Consider the following 16857-nt stretch of genomic DNA (forward strand, 5'->3'; position numbering starts at 1 on the left):
ACCTAAGCACTCACTTGTGTTCAGAACGCAGTAAGTGCTTTTTGTTGGGGTAGTTCTGGTGATCCTCCAGACTATGCTTGTTCCTAGTTTTCGACGCACTGCCGTGACTTCAGCCAAGCTAAATAGGCCAATGCATCACTAAGATTTCTCGAACTTAAGCACTCACTCGTGTTCAGGAAGCAGTAAGTGCTTCTTGTTGGGGTAGTTCTGGTGAGTCTTGAGACTATGCTTGTTCCTGGTTTTCAACGCCATACCCTAACATAACCCAAGGTAAAGAGGCCAATGTATCACTAAGATTACTCAAACCGAAGCACTCACTTGTGTTCAGAACGCAGTAAGTGCTTTTTGTTGGGGTAGTTCTGGTGATCCTACAGACTATGCTTGTTCCTAGTTTTCGACACAATGCCTTGACTTCAGCCAAGCTAAATAGGCCAATCCATCACTAAGATTACTCGAAACAAAGCACTCATCACTCGTGTTCTGGAAGCAGTAAGTGCTTCTTGTTGGGGTAGTTCTGGTGACTCTCGAGACTATGCTTGTTCCTGGTTTTCAACGCGATACCCTAACATAACCCAAGGTAAAGAGGCCAATCACTAAGTATCACTAAGATTTCTCAAACCGAAGCACTCACTTGTGTTCAGAACGCATTAAGTGCTTTTTGTTGGGGTCATTCTGGTGATTCCATGCTGCATTTGGCTCATTTTATTTTGCTGACACATTTGAAATATGTTCAATTGATTCCCTTAAATGGGAATGTAACTGCTTTTCTTTTCGAATTGCGTCTTTTACGGTTGGTTTCGCTTGTGACGTTTTCAGCAGACAGCTGTTCCCGCTGATCAGCATCTCATGAATTGACAACCAATGTAGCATATTCATTACAAGGGGGCGGGCGTTGCAATACATTCCTGTTGGCCAAATTATACAAAGTATTCATGGGGGTGGAGTTGAGCTTCAATTGCAAATCTCTATTTAAAGTTGTTGTCAATGCATTTGCGCAACTTCTGCACCGTAAGAAGAGGGAGGCTGTTTGGTAAGGTGAAAATAGTCCATTCACAGGTTAGCAAAGTTCACAAAACTAAAGTCCAAGTCAATTTCATTGACCCAACTTGAGCACTGGCTTGTATTTGACAATAGAAAGTGCTACTTGTTGGGGCAGTCAGACAGACAACATCATCCTGAAATGTGAACATAGAGACGTTCTTACTGTTCCCGAGATAAGCAAAAAAACCAAACTGTCTTTTTAAACGTATCTCCGTTCATTAATTGTTTCTTCAATTCAATGTCCTGACCTAAACCGTGCGCAGTATGCTAATTTGTCAGCAAGATTACCCAAACATCAGCACAGACGTGTTCTGAAAGCAGTAAGTGCTTCTTGTTGGGGTAGTTCTGGTGATTCCAAACGACGCTTGTTCCTAGTTTTCGACGCAATGCCTTGACATCAGCCAAGCTAAATAGGCCAATGCATCACTAAGATTACTCGAACCTAAGCACTCACTCGTGTTCAGGAAGCAGAAAGTGCTTCTTGTTGGGGTAGTTCTGGTGAGTCTTGAGACTGTTTGTTCCTAGTTTTCAACGCAATGCCTTGACCTCAGCAGACCAAAATAGGCCAATGTATCACTAAGATTACTCGAACCTAAGCACTCACTCGTGTTTAGAAAGCAGTAAGTGCTTTTTGTTGGGGTAGTTCTAGTGATCCTCCAGTCTACGCATGTTCCTAGTTTTCAAGGCAATGCCATGACCTCAGCCAAGCTAAATAGGCCAATGCATTACTAAGATTACTCGAACCTATGCACTCACTCGTGTTCAGGAAGCAGTAAGTGCTTCTTGTTGGGGTAGTTCTGGTGAGTCTTGAGACTATGCTTGTTCCTGGTTTTCAACGCGATACCCTAACATAACCCAAGGTAAAGAGGCCAATGTATCACTAAGATTACTCAAACCGAAGCACTCACTTGTGTTCAGAACGCAGTAAGTGCTTTTTGTTGGGGTAGTTCTGGTGATCCTCCAGACTATGTTTGTTCCTAGTTTTCGACACAATGCCTTGACTTCAGCCAAGCTAAATAGGCCAATCCATCACTAAGATTACTCGAACCAAAGCACTCACTCGTGTTCTGGAAGCAGTAAGTGCTTCTTGTTGGGGTAGTTCTGGTGACTCTCGAGACTATGCTTGTTCCTGGTTTTCAACGCGATACCCTAATATAACTCAAGGTAAAGAGGCCAATGTATCACTAAGATTACTCAAACCGAAGCACTCACTTGTGTTCAGAACGCAGTAAGTGCTTTTTGTTGGGGTCATTCTGGTGATTCCATGCTGCATTTGGCTCATTTTATTTTGCTGACACATTTGAAATATGTTCAATTGATTCCCTTAAATGGGAATGTAACTGCTTTTCTTTTCGAATTGCGTCTTTTACGGTTGGTTTCGCTTGTGACGTTTTCAGCAGACAGCTGTTCCCGCTGATCAGCATCTCATGAATTGACAACCAATGTAGCATATTCATTACAAGGGGGCGGGCGTTGCAATACATTCCTGTTGGCCAAATTATACAAAGTATTCATGGGGGTGGAGTTGAGCTTCAATTGCAAATCTCTATTTAAAGTTGTTGTCAATGCATTTGCGCAACTTCTGCACCGTAAGAAGAGGGAGGCTGTTTGGTAAGGTGAAAATAGTCCATTCACAGGTTAGCAAAATTCACAAAACTAAACTCCAAGTCAGTTTCATTGACCCAACTTGAGCACTGGCTTGTATTTGACAATAGAAAGTGCTACTTATTGGGGCAGTCAGACAGACAACATCAACTTGAAATGTGAACATAGAGACGTTCTTACTGTTCCCGAGATAAGCTAAAACAACAAACTGTCTTTTTAAACGTATCTCCGTTCATTAATTGTTTCTTCAATTCAATGTCCTGACCTAAACCGTGCGCAGTATGCTAATTTGTCAGCAAGATTACCCAAACATCAGCACAGACGTGTTCTGAAAGCAGTAAGTGCTTCTTGTTGGGGTAGTTCTGGTGATTCCAAACGACGCTTGTTCCTAGTTTTCGACGCAATGCCTTGACATCAGCCAAGCTAAATAGGCCAATTTCTCACTAAGATTACTCGAACCTAAGCACTCACTCGTGTTTAGAAAGCAGTAAGTGCTTCTTGTTGGGGTAGTTCATGTGACCCTCAAGACAATGCTTGTTCCTGGTTTTCAACGCGATGCCCTAACATAACCCGAGCTAAGGAGGCCAATGTATCACTAAGATTACTCAAACCGAAGCACTCACTTGTGTTCAGAACGCAGTAAGTGCTTTTTGTTGGGGTAGTTCTGGTGATCCTCCAGACTATGCTTGTTCCTAGTTTTCGACACAATGCCTTGACTTCAGCCAAGCTAAATAGGCCAATGCATTACTAAGATTTCTCGAACTTAAACACTCACTCGTGTTCAGGAAGCAGTAAGTGCTTCTTGTTGGGGTAGTTCTGGTGAGTCTTGAGACTGTTTGTTCCTAGTTTTCAACGCAATGCCTTGACCTCAGCAGACCAAAATAGGCCAATGTATCACTAAGATTACTCGAACCTAAGCACTCACTCGTGTTTAGAAAGCAGTAAGTGCTTTTTGTTGGGGTAGTTCTGGTGATCCTCCAGTCTACGCATGTTCCTAGTTTTCAAGGCAATGCCATGACCTCAGCCAAGCTAAATAGGCCAATGCATTACCAAGATTACTCGAACCTATGCACTCACTCGTGTTCAGAAAACAGTACGTGCTTCTTGTTTGGATAGTTCTGGTGACTCTCAAGACAATGCTTGTTCCTGGTTTTCAACGCGATGCCCTAACATAACCCAAGCTAGAGGCCAATGTATCACTAAGATTACTCAAACCGAAGCACTCACTTGTGATCAGAACGCAGTAAGTGCTTTTTGTTGGGGTCGGTCTGGTGATTCCATGCTGCATTTGGCTCGTTTTATTTTGCTGACACATTTGAAATATGTTCAATTGATTAAATCAAATGGGAAGGTAATTTTTTTTCTTTTCAAATTGCGTCTTTAACGGTTGGTTTCGCTTGTGACGTTTTCAACAGACAGCTGTTCCCGCTGATCAGCATCTCATGAATTGACAACCAATGTAGCCTATTCATTACAATGGGGCGGGGGTTGCAATACATTCCTGTTGGCCAAATTACCCATTGACAAAGTATTCATGGGTATGGAGTTGAGCTACAATTGCAAATCTCTATTTAAAGTTGTTGTCAATGCATTTGCGCAACTTCTTCACCGTAAGAAGAGGGAGGCTGTTTGGTAAGGTGAAAATAGTCCATTCACAGGTTAGCAAAGTTCACAAAACTAAACTCCAAGTCAGTTTCATTGACCCAACTTGAGCACTGGCTTGTATTTGACAATAGAAAGTGCTACTTATTGGGGCAGTCAGACAGACAACATCAACTTGAAAGGTGAACATAGACGTTCTTACTGTTCCCGAGATAAGCTAAAACAACAAACTGTCTTTTTAAACGTATCTCCGTTCATTAATTGTTTCTTCAATTCAATGTCCTGACCTCAACCGTGCGCAGTATGCTAATTTGTCAGCAAGATTACCCAAACATCAGCACAGACGTGTTCTGAAAGCAGTAAGTGCTTCTTGTTGGGGTAGTTCTGGTGATTCCAAACGACGCTTGTTCCTAGTTTTCGACGCAATGCCTTGACATCAGCCAAGCTAAATAGGCCAATGCATCACTAAGATTACTCGAACCTAAGCACTCACTCGTGTTTAGAAAGCAGTAAGTGCTTCTTGTTGGGGTAGTTCATGTGACCCTCAAGACAATGCTTGTTCCTGGTTTTCAACGCGATGCCCTAACATAACCCGAGCTAAGGAGGCCAATGTATCACTAAGATTACTCAAACCGAAGCACTCACTTGTGGTCAGAACGCAGTAAGTGCTTTTTGTTGGGGTAGTTCTGGTGATCCTCCAGACTATGCTTGTTCCTAGTTTTCGACACAATGCCTTGACTTCAGCCAAGCTAAATAGGCCAATGCATTACTAAGATTTCTCGAACTTAAACACTCACTCGTGTTCAGGAAGCAGTAAGTGCTTCTTGTTGGGGTAGTTCTGGTGAGTCTTGAGACTGTTTGTTCCTAGTTTTCAACGCAATGCCTTGACCTCAGCAGACCAAAATAGGCCAATGTATCACTAAGATTACTCGAACCTAAGCACTCACTCGTGTTTAGAAAGCAGTAAGTGCTTTTTGTTGGGGTAGTTCTGGTGATCCTCCAGTCTACGCATGTTCCTAGTTTTCAAGGCAATGCCATGACCTCAGCCAAGCTAAATAGGCCAATGCATTACCAAGATTACTCGAACCTATGCACTCACTCGTGTTCAGAAAACAGTACGTGCTTCTTGTTTGGATAGTTCTGGTGACTCTCAAGACAATGCTTGTTCCTGGTTTTCAACGCGATGCCCTAACATAACCCAAGCTAGAGGCCAATGTATCACTAAGATTACTCAAACCAAAGCACTCACTTGTGATCAGAACGCAGTAAGTGCTTTTTGTTGGGGTCGTTCTTGTGATTCCATGCTGCATTTGGCTCGTTTTATTTTGCTGACACATTTGAAATATGTTCAATTGATTAAATCAAATGGGAAGGTAATTTTTTTTCTTTTCAAATTGCGTCTTTAACGGTTGGTTTCGCTTGTGACGTTTTCAACAGACAGCTGTTCCCGCTGATCAGCATCTCATGAATTGACAACCAATGTAGCCTATTCATTACAATGGGGCGGGGGTTGCAATACATTCCTGTTGGCCAAATTACCCATTGACAAAGTATTCATGGGGGTGGAGTTGAGCTACAATTGCAAATCTCTATTTAAAGTTGTTGTCAATGCATTTGCGCAACTTTTTCACCCTAAGAAGAGCGAGACCGTTTGGTAAGGTGAAAATAATCCATTCACAGGTTAGCAAAGTTCACAAAACTCTAGTCCAAGTCAGTTTCATTGACCCAACTTGAGCACTGGCTTGTATTTAACAGTAGAAAGTGCTACTTGTTGGGGCAGTCAGACAGACAACATCAACCTGAAATGTGAACAGAGACGTTCTTGCTGTTCCCTACATAAGCTAAAACAACAAACTGTCTTTTTAAACGTATCTCCGTTCATCAATTTTTTCTTCAATTCAATGTCCTGACCTCAACCGTGCGCAGTATGCTAATTTGTCAGCAAGATTATCCAAACATCAGCACAGACGTAATCTGAAAGCAGTAAGTGCTTCTTGTTGGGGTAGTTCTGGTGATTCCAAACGACGCTTGTTCCTAGTTTTCGACGCAATGCCTTGACATCAGCCAAGCTAAATAGGCCAATGCATCACTAAGATTACTCAAATCTAAGCACTCACCTGTAGTCTGAAAACAGTAAGTGCTTCTTGTTGGGGTAGTTTTGGTGATCCTCCAGACTACGCATGTTCCTAGTTTTCAAGGCAATGCCATGACCTCAGCCAAGCTAAATAGGCCAATCCATCACTAAGATTACTCGAACCTAAGCACTCACTCGTGTTCTGGAAGCAGTAAGTGCTTCTTGTTGGGGTAGTTCTGGTGATCCTCCAGACTATGCTTGTTCCTAGTTTTTGACACAATGCCTTGACTTCAGCCAAGCTAAATAGGCCAATCCATCACTAAGATTACTCAAACCAAAGCACTCACTCCTGTTCTGGAAGCAGTAAGTGCTTCTTGTTGGGGTAGTTTTGGTGATCCTCCAGACTACGCCTTTTCCTAGTTTTCAACACAATGCCATGACCTCAGGCAAGCTAAATAGGCCAATTTCTCACTAAGATTACTCGAACCTAAGCACTTACTCGTGTTTAGAAAGCAGTAAGTGATTTTTGTTGGGGTAGTTCTGGTGATCCTCCAGACTATGCTAGTTCCTAGTTTTCAACGCAATGCCTTGACCTCAGCCAAGCTAAATAGGCCAATCCATCACTAAGATTACTCAAACCAAAGCACTCACTCGTGTTCTGGAAGCAGTAAGTGCTTCTTGTTGGGGTCGTTCTGGTGATCCTCCAGACTATGCTTGTTCCTAGTTTTCGACACAATACCTTGACTTCAGCCAAGCTAAATAGGCCAATGCATCACTAAGATTTCTCGAACTTAAGCACTCACTCGTGTTCTGGAAGCAGTAAGTGCTTCTTGTTGGGGTAGTTTTGGTGACTCTCGAGACTATGCTTGTTCCTGGTTTTCAACGCGATACCCTAACATAACCCAAGGTAAAGAGGAGAATGTATCACTAAGATTACTCAAACCGAAGCACTCACTTGTGTTCAGAACGCAGTAAGTGCTTTTTGTTGGGGTCGTTCTGGTGATTCCATGCTGCATTTGGCTCGTTTTATTTTGCTGACACATTTGAAATATGTTCAATTGATTACCTCAAATGGGAAGGTAAATGTTTTTCTTTTCAAATTGCGTCTTTAACGGTTGGTTTCGCTTGTGACGTTTTCAGCAGACAGCTGTTCCCGCTGATCAGCATCTCATGAATTGACAACCAATGTAGCATATTCATTAAAAGGGGGCGGGCGTTGCAATACATTCCTGTTGGCCAAATTATCCATTGACAAAGTATTCATGGGGGTGGAGTTGAGCTTCAATTGCAAATCTCTATTTAAAGTTGTTGTCAATGCATTTGCGCAACTTCTGCACCGTAAGAAGAGGGAGGCTGTTTGGTAAGGTGAAAATAGTCCATTCACAGGTTAGCAAAGTTCACAAAACTAAACTCCAAGTCAGTTTCATTGACCCAACTTGAGCACTGGCTTGTATTTGACAATAGAAAGTGCTACTTATTGGGGCAGTCAGACAGACAACATCAACTTGAAATGTGAACATAGACGTTCTTACTGTTCCCGAGATAAGCTAAAACAACAAACTGTCTTTTTAAACGTATCTCCGTTCATTAATTGTTTCTTCAATTCAATGTCCTGACCTCAACCGTGCGCAGTATGCTAATTTGTCAGCAAGATTACCCAAACATCAGCACAGACGTGTTCTGAAAGCAGTAAGTGCTTCTTGTTGGGGTAGTTCTGGTGATTCCAAACGACGCTTGTTCCTAGTTTTCGACGCAATGCCTTGACATCAGCCAAGCTAAATAGGCCAATGCATCACTAAGATTACTCGAACCTAAGCACTCACTCGTGTTCAGGAAGCAGTAAGTGCTTTTTGTTGGGGTAGTTTTGGTGATCCTCCAGACTATGCTTGTTCCTAGTTTTCAACGCAATGCCTTGACCTCAGCCAAGCTAAATAGGCCAATGTTTACTAAGATTACTCAAACCTAAGCACTCACTTGTGTTCAGAACGCAGTAAGTGCTTTTTGTTGGGGTAGTTCTGGTGATCCTCCAGACTATGCTTGTTCCTAGTTTTCGACACAATGCCTTGACTTCAGCCAAGCTAAATAGGCCAATCCATCACTAAGATTACTCGAACCAAAGCACTCATCACTCGTGTTCTGGAAGCAGTAAGTGCTTCTTGTTGGGGTAGTTCTGGTGACTCTCGAGACTATGCTTGTTCCTGGTTTTCAACGCGATACCCTAACATAACCCAAGGTAAAGAGGCCAATCACTAAGTATCACTAAGATTTCTCAAACCGAAGCACTCACTTGTGTTCAGAACGCAGTAAGTGCTTTTTGTTGGGGTCATTCTGGTGATTCCATGCTGCATTTGGCTCATTTTATTTTGCTGACACATTTGAAATATGTTCAATTGATTCCCTTAAATGGGAATGTAACTGCTTTTCTTTTCGAATTGCGTCTTTTACGGTTGGTTTCGCTTGTGACGTTTTCAGCAGACAGCTGTTCCCGCTGATCAGCATCTCATGAATTGACAACCAATGTAGCATATTCATTACAAGGGGGCGGGCGTTGCAATACATTCCTGTTGGCCAAATTATACAAAGTATTCATGGGGGTGGAGTTGAGCTTCAATTGCAAATCTCTATTTAAAGTTGTTGTCAATGCATTTGCGCAACTTCTGCACCGTAAGAAGAGGGAGGCTGTTTGGTAAGGTGAAAATAGTCCATTCACAGGTTAGCAAAGTTCACAAAACTAAAGTCCAAGTCAGTTTCATTGACCCAACTTGAGCACTGGCTTGTATTTGACAATAGAAAGTGCTACTTGTTGGGGCACTCAGACAGACAACATCATCCTGAAATGTGAACATAGAGACGTTCTTACTGTTCCCGAGATAAGCAAAAAAACCAAACAGTCTTTTTAAACGTATCTCCGTTCATTAATTGTTTCTTCAATTCAATGTCGTGACCTAAACCGTGCGCAGTATGCTAATTTGTCAGCAAGATTACCCAAACATCAGCACAGACGTGTTCTGAAAGCAGTAAGTGCTTCTTGTTGGGGTAGTTCTGGTGATTCCAAACGACGCTTGTTCCTAGTTTTCGACGCAATGCCAGCCAAGCTAAATAGGCCAATGCATCACTAAGATTACTCAAATCTAAGCACTCACCTGTAGTCTGAAAACAGTAAGTGCTTCTTGTTGGGGTAGTTTTGGTGATCCTCCAGACTACGCCTTTTCCTAGTTTTCAACACAATGCCATGACCTCAGCCAAGCTAAATAGGCCAATTTCTCACTAAGATTACTCGAACCTAAGCACTCACTCGTGTTTAGAAAGCAGTAAGTGCTTTTTGTTGGGGTAGTTCTGGTGATCCTCCAGACTATGCTTGTTCCTAGTTTTCAACGCAATGCCTTGACCTCAGCCAAGCTAAATAGGCCAATTCATCACTAAGATTACTCGAACCAAAGCACTCACTCGTGTTCTGGAAGCGGTAAGTGCTTCTTGTTGGGGTAGTTCTGGTGATCCTCCAGAATACGCTTGTTCCTAGTTTTCGATGCACTGCCGTGACTTCAGCCAAGCTAAATCAGCCAATGTTTACTAAGATTACTCAAACCTAAGCACTCACTCGTGTTCAGGAAGCAGTAAGCTTCTTGTTGCTGTAGTTCTGGTGATCCTCCAGACTACGCGTGTTCCTAGTTTTCGACGCACTGCCTTGACTTCAGCCAAGCTAAATAGGCCAATGTTTACTAAGATTAATCAAACCTAAGCACTCACTTGTGTTCAGAACGCAGTAAGTGCTTTTTGTTGGGGTAGTTCTGGTGATCCTCCAGACTATGCTTGTTCCTAGTTTTCGACACAATGCCTTGACTTCAGCCAAGCTAAATAGGCCAATCCATCACTAAGATTACTCGAACTTAAGCACTCACTCGTGTTCAGGAAGCAGTAAGTGCTTCTTGTTGGGGTAGTTCTGGTGAGTCTTGAGACTATGCTTGTTCCTGGTTTTCAACGCGATACCCTAACATAACACAAGGTAAAGAGGCCAATGTATCACTAAGATTACTCAAACCGAAGCACTCACTTGTGTTCAGAACGCAGTAAGTGCTTTTTGTTGGGGTAGTTCTGGTGATCCTCCAGACTATGCTTGTTCCTAGTTTTCGACACAATGCCTTGACTTCAGCCAAGCTAAATAGGCCAATCCATCACTAAGATTACTCGAACCAAAGCACTCACTCGTGTTCTGGAAGCAGTAAGTGCTTCTTGTTGGGGTAGTTCTGGTGACTCTCGAGACTATGCTTGTTCCTGGTTTTCATCGCGATACCCTAACATAACCCAAGGTAAAGAGGCCAATGTATCACTAAGATTACTCAAACCGAAGCACTCACTTGTGTTCAGAACGCAGTAAGTGCTTTTTGTTGGGGTCATTCTGGTGATTCCATGCTGCATTTGGCTCATTTTATTTTGCTGACACATTTGAAATATGTTCAATTGATTCCCTTAAATGGGAATGTAACTGCTTTTCTTTTCGAATTGCGTCTTTTACGGTTGGTTTCGCTTGTGACGTTTTCAGCAGACAGCTGTTCCCGCTGATCAGCATCTCATGAATTGACAACCAATGTAGCATATTCATTACAAGGGGGCGGGCGTTGCAATACATTCCTGTTGGCCAAATTATACAAAGTATTCATGGGGGTGGAGTTGAGCTTCAATTGCAAATCTCTATTTAAAGTTGTTGTCAATGCATTTACGCAACTTCTGCACCGTAAGAAGAGGGAGGCTGTTTGGTAAGGTGAAAATAGTCCATTCACAGGTTAGCAAAGTTCACAAAACTAAAGTCCAAGTCAGTTTCATTGACCCAACTTGAGCACTGGCTTGTATTTGACAATAGAAAGTGCTACTTGTTGGGGCAGTCAGACAGACAACATCATCCTGAAATGTGAACATAGAGACAGTTCTTACTGTTCCCGAGATAAGCAAAAAAAACAAACTGTCTTTTTAAACGTATCTCCGTTCATTAATTGTTTCTTCAATTCAATGTCCTGACCTAAACCGTGCGCAGTATGCTAATTTGTCAGCAAGATTACCCAAACATCAGCACAGACGTGTTCTGAAAGCAGTAAGTGCTTCTTGTTGGGGTAGTTCTGGTGATTCCAAACGACGCTTGTTCCTAGTTTTCGACGCAATGCCTTGACATCAGCCAAGCTAAATAGGCCAATGCATCACTAAGATTACTCGAACCTAAGCACTCACTCGTGTTCAGGAAGCAGTAAGTGCTTCTTGTTGGGGTAGTTTTGGTGATCCTCCAGACTAAGCCATTTCCTAGTTTTCAACACAATGCCATGACCTCAGCCAAGCTGAATAGGCCAATTTCTCACTAAGATTACTCGAACCTAAGCACTCACTCGTGTTTAGAAAGCAGTAAGTGCTTCTTGTTGGGGTAGTTCATGTGACCCTCAAGACAATGCTTGTTCCTGGTTTTCAACGCGATGCCCTAACATAACCCGAGCTAAGGAGGCCAATGTATCACTAAGATTACTCAAACCGAAGCACTCACTTGTGGTCAGAACGCAGTAAGTGCTTTTTGTTGGGGTAGTTCTGGTGATCCTCCAGACTATGCTTGTTCCTAGTTTTCGACACAATGCCTTGACTTCAGCCAAGCTAAATAGGCCAATGCATTACTAAGATTTCTCGAACTTAAACACTCACTCGTGTTCAGGAAGCAGTAAGTGCTTCTTGTTGGGGTAGTTCTGGTGAGTCTTGAGACTGTTTGTTCCTAGTTTTCAACGCAATGCCTTGACCTCAGCAGACCAAAATAGGCCAATGTATCACTAAGATTACTCGAACCTAAGCACTCACTCGTGTTTAGAAAGCAGTAAGTGCTTTTTGTTGGGGTAGTTCTGGTGATCCTCCAGTCTACGCATGTTCCTAGTTTTCAAGGCAATGCCATGACCTCAGCCAAGCTAAATAGGCCAATGCATTACCAAGATTACTCGAACCTATGCACTCACTCGTGTTCAGAAAACAGTACGTGCTTCTTGTTTGGATAGTTCTGGTGACTCTCAAGACAATGCTTGTTCCTGGTTTTCAACGCGATGCCCTAACATAACCCAAGCTAGAGGCCAATGTATCACTAAGATTACTCAAACCGAAGCACTCACTTGTGATCAGAACGCAGTAAGTGCTTTTTGTTGGGGTCGGTCTGGTGATTCCATGCTGCATTTGGCTCGTTTTATTTTGCTGACACATTTGAAATATGTTCAATTGATTAAATCAAATGGGAAGGTAATTTTTTTTCTTTTCAAATTGCGTCTTTAACGGTTGGTTTCGCTTGTGACGTTTTCAACAGACAGCTGTTCCCGCTGATCAGCATCTCATGAATTGACAACCAATGTAGCCTATTCATTACAATGGGGCGGGGGTTGCAATACATTCCTGTTGGCCAAATTACCCATTGACAAAGTATTCATGGGGGTGGAGTTGAGCTACAATTGCAAATCTCTATTTAAAGTTGTTGTCAATGCATTTGCGCAACTTCTGCACCGTAAGAAGAGGGAGGCTGTTTGGTAAGGTGAAAATAGTCCATTCACAGGTTAGCAAAGTTCACAAAACTAAACTCCAAGTCAGTTTCATTGACCCAACTTGAGCACTGGCTTGTATTTGACAATAGAAAGTGCTACTTATTGGGGCAGTCAGACAGACAACATCAACTTGAAAGGTGAACATAGACGTTCTTACTGTTCCCGAGATAAGCTAAAACAACAAACTGTCTTTTTAAACGTATCTCCGTTCATTAATTGTTTCTTCAATTCAATGTCCTGACCTCAACCGTGCGCAGTATGCTAATTTGTCAGCAAGATTACCCAAACATCAGCACAGACGTGTTCTGAAAGCAGTAAGTGCTTCTTGTTGGGGTAGTTCTGGTGATTCCAAACGACGCTTGTTCCTAGTTTTCGACGCAATGCCTTGACATCAGCCAAGCTAAATAGGCCAATGCATCACTAAGATTACTCGAACCTAAGCACTCACTCGTGTTCAGGAAGCAGTAAGTGCTTTTTGTTGGGGTAGTTTTGGTGATCCTCCAGACTATGCTTGTTCCTAGTTTTCAACGCAATGCCTTGACCTCAGCCAAGCTAAATAGGCCAATGTTTACTAAGATTACTCAAACCTAAGCACTCACTTGTGTTCAGAACGCAGTAAGTGCTTTTTGTTGGGGTAGTTCTGGTGATCCTCCAGACTATGCTTGTTCCTAGTTTTCGACACAATGCCTTGACTTCAGCCAAGCTAAATAGGCCAATCCATCACTAAGATTACTCGAACCAAAGCACTCATCACTCGTGTTCTGGAAGCAGTAAGTGCTTCTTGTTGGGGTAGTTCTGGTGACTCTCGAGACTATGCTTGTTCCTGGTTTTCAACGCGATACCCTAACATAACCCAAGGTAAAGAGGCCAATCACTAAGTATCACTAAGATTTCTCAAACCGAAGCACTCACTTGTGACCAGAACGCAGTAAGTGCTTTTTGTTGGGGTCATTCTGGTGATTCCATGCTGCATTTGGCTCATTTTATTTTGCTGACACATTTGAAATATGTTCAATTGATTCCCTTAAATGGGAATGTAACTGCTTTTCTTTTCGAATTGCGTCTTTTACGGTTGGTTTCGCTTGTGACGTTTTCAGCAGACAGCTGTTCCCGCTGATCAGCATCTCATGAATTGACAACCAATGTAGCATATTCATTACAAGGGGGCGGGCGTTGCAATACATTCCTGTTGGCCAAATTATACAAAGTATTCATGGGGGTGGAGTTGAGCTTCAATTGCAAATCTCTATTTAAAGTTGTTGTCAATGCATTTGCGCAACTTCTGCACCGTAAGAAGAGGGAGGCTGTTTGGTAAGGTGAAAATAGTCCATTCACAGGTTAGCAAAGTTCACAAAACTAAAGTCCAAGTCAGTTTCATTGACCCAACTTGAGCACTGGCTTGTATTTGACAATAGAAAGTGCTACTTGTTGGGGCAGTCAGACAGACAACATCATCCTGAAATGTGAACATAGAGACGTTCTTACTGTTCCCGAGATAAGCAAAAAAAACAAACTGTCTTTTTAAACGTATCTCCGTTCATTAATTGTTTCTTCAATTCAATGTCCTGACCTAAACCGTGCGCAGTATGCTAATTTGTCAGCAATATTACCCAAACATCAGCACAGACGTGTTCTGAAAGCAGTAAGTGCTTCTTGTTGGGGTAGTTCTGGTGATTCCAAACGACGCTTGTTCCTAGTTTTCGACGCAATGCCTTGACATCAGCCAAGCTAAATAGGCCAATGCATCACTAAGATTACTCGAACCTAAGCACTCACTCGTGTTCAGGAAGCAGTAAGTGCTTCTTGTTGGGGTAGTTTTGGTGATCCTCCAGACTAAGCCATTTCCTAGTTTTCAACACAATGCCATGACCTCAGCCAAGCTAAATAGGCCAATTTCTCACTAAGATTACTCGAACCTAAGCACTCACTCGTGTTTAGAAAGCAGTAAGTGCTTCTTGTTGGGGTAGTTCTGGTGATTCCAAACGACGTTTGTTCCTAGTTTTCGACGCAATGCCTTGACATCAGCCAAGCTAAATAGGCCAATGCATCACTAAGGTTACTCAAATCTAAGCACTCACCTGTAGTCTGAAAACAGTAAGTGCTTCTTGTTGGGGTAGTTTTGGTGATCCTCCAGACTACGCCTTTTCCTAGTTTTCAACACAATGCCATGACCTCAGCCAAGCTAAATAGGCCAATTTCTCACTAAGATTACTCGAACCTAAGCACAGACGTGTTCTGAAAGCAGTAAGTGCTTTTTGTTGGGGTAGTTCTGGTGATTCCAAACGACGCTTGTTCCTAGTTTTCGACGCAATGCCTTGACATCAGCCAAGCTAAATAGGCCAATGCATCACTAAGGTTACTCAAATCTAAGCACTCACCTGTAGTCTGAAAACAGTAAGTGTTTCTTGTTGGGGTAGTTTTTGTGATCCTCCAGATTACGCCTTTTCCTAGTTTTCAACACAATGCCATGACCTCAGCCAAGCTAAATAGGCCAATTTCTCACTAAGATTACTCGAACCTAAGCACTCACTCGTGTTTAGAAAGCAGTAAGTGCTTTTTGTTGGGGTAGTTCTGGTGATCCTCCAGACTATGCTTGTTCCTAGTTTTCAACGCAATGCCTTGACCTCAGCCAAGCTAAATAGGCCAATTCATCACTAAGATTACTCAAACCTAAGCACTCACTCGTGTTCAGGAAGCAGTAAGCTTCTTGTTGCTGTAGTTCTGGTGAACCTCCAGACTACGCGTGTTCCTAGTTTTCGACGCACTGCCTTGACTTCAGCCAAGCTAAATAGGCCAATGTTTACTAAGATTACTCAAACCTAAGCACTCACTTGTGTTCAGAACGCAGTAAGTGCTTTTTGTTGGGGTAGTTCTGGTGATCCTCCAGACTATGCTTGTTCCTAGTTTTCAACGCAATGCCTTGACCTCAGCCAAGCTAAATAGGCCAATTCATCACTAAGATTACTCAAACCTAAGCACTCACTCGTGTTCAGGAAGCAGTAAGCTTCTTGTTGCTGTAGTTCTGGTGATCCTCCAGACTACGCGTGTTCCTAGTTTTCGACGCACTGCCTTGACTTCAGCCAAGCTAAATAGGCCAATGTTTACTAAGATTACTCAAACCTAAGCACTCACTTGTGTTCAGAACGCAGTAAGTGCTTTTTGTTGGGGTAGTTCTGGTGATCCTCCAGACTATGCTTGTTCCTAGTTTTCGACACAATGCCTTGACTTCAGCCAAGCTAAATAGGCCAATCCATCATTAAGATTACTCGAACTTAAGCACTCACTCGTGTTCAGGAAGCAGTAAGTGCTTCTTGTTGGGGTAGTTCTGGTGAGTCTTGAGACTATGCTTGTTCCTGGTTTTCAACGCGATACCCTAACATAACACAAGGTAAAGAGGCCAATGTATCACTAAGATTACTCAAACCGAAGCACTCACTTGTGTTCAGAACGCAGTAAGTGCTTTTTGTTGGGGTAGTTCTGGTGATCCTCCAGACTATGCTTGTTCCTAGTTTTCGACACAATGCCTTGACTTCAGCCAAGCTAAATAGGCCAATCCATCACTAAGATTACTCGAACCAAAGCACTCACTCGTGTTCTGGAAGCAGTAAGTGCTTCTTGTTGGGGTAGTTCTGGTGACTCTCGAGACTATGCTTGTTCCTGGTTTTCATCGCGATACCCTAACATAACCCAAGGTAAAGAGGCCAATGTATCACTAAGATTACTCAAACCGAAGCACTCACTTGTGTTCAGAACGCAGTAAGTGCTTTTTGTTGGGGTCATTCTGGTGATTCCATGCTGCATTTGGCTCATTTTATTTTGCTGACACATTTGAAATATGTTCAATTGATTCCCTTAAATGGGAATGTAACTGCTTTTCTTTTCGAATTGCGTCTTTTACGGTTGGTTTCGCTTGTGACGTTTTCAGCAGACAGCTGTTCCCGCTGATCAGCATCTCATGAATTGACAACCAATGTAGCATATTCATTA

This window comes from Hippocampus zosterae, chromosome 7 (assembly GCF_025434085.1).
Source record: "Hippocampus zosterae strain Florida chromosome 7, ASM2543408v3, whole genome shotgun sequence".
Lineage (NCBI taxonomy): Eukaryota > Metazoa > Chordata > Actinopteri > Syngnathiformes > Syngnathidae > Hippocampus > Hippocampus zosterae.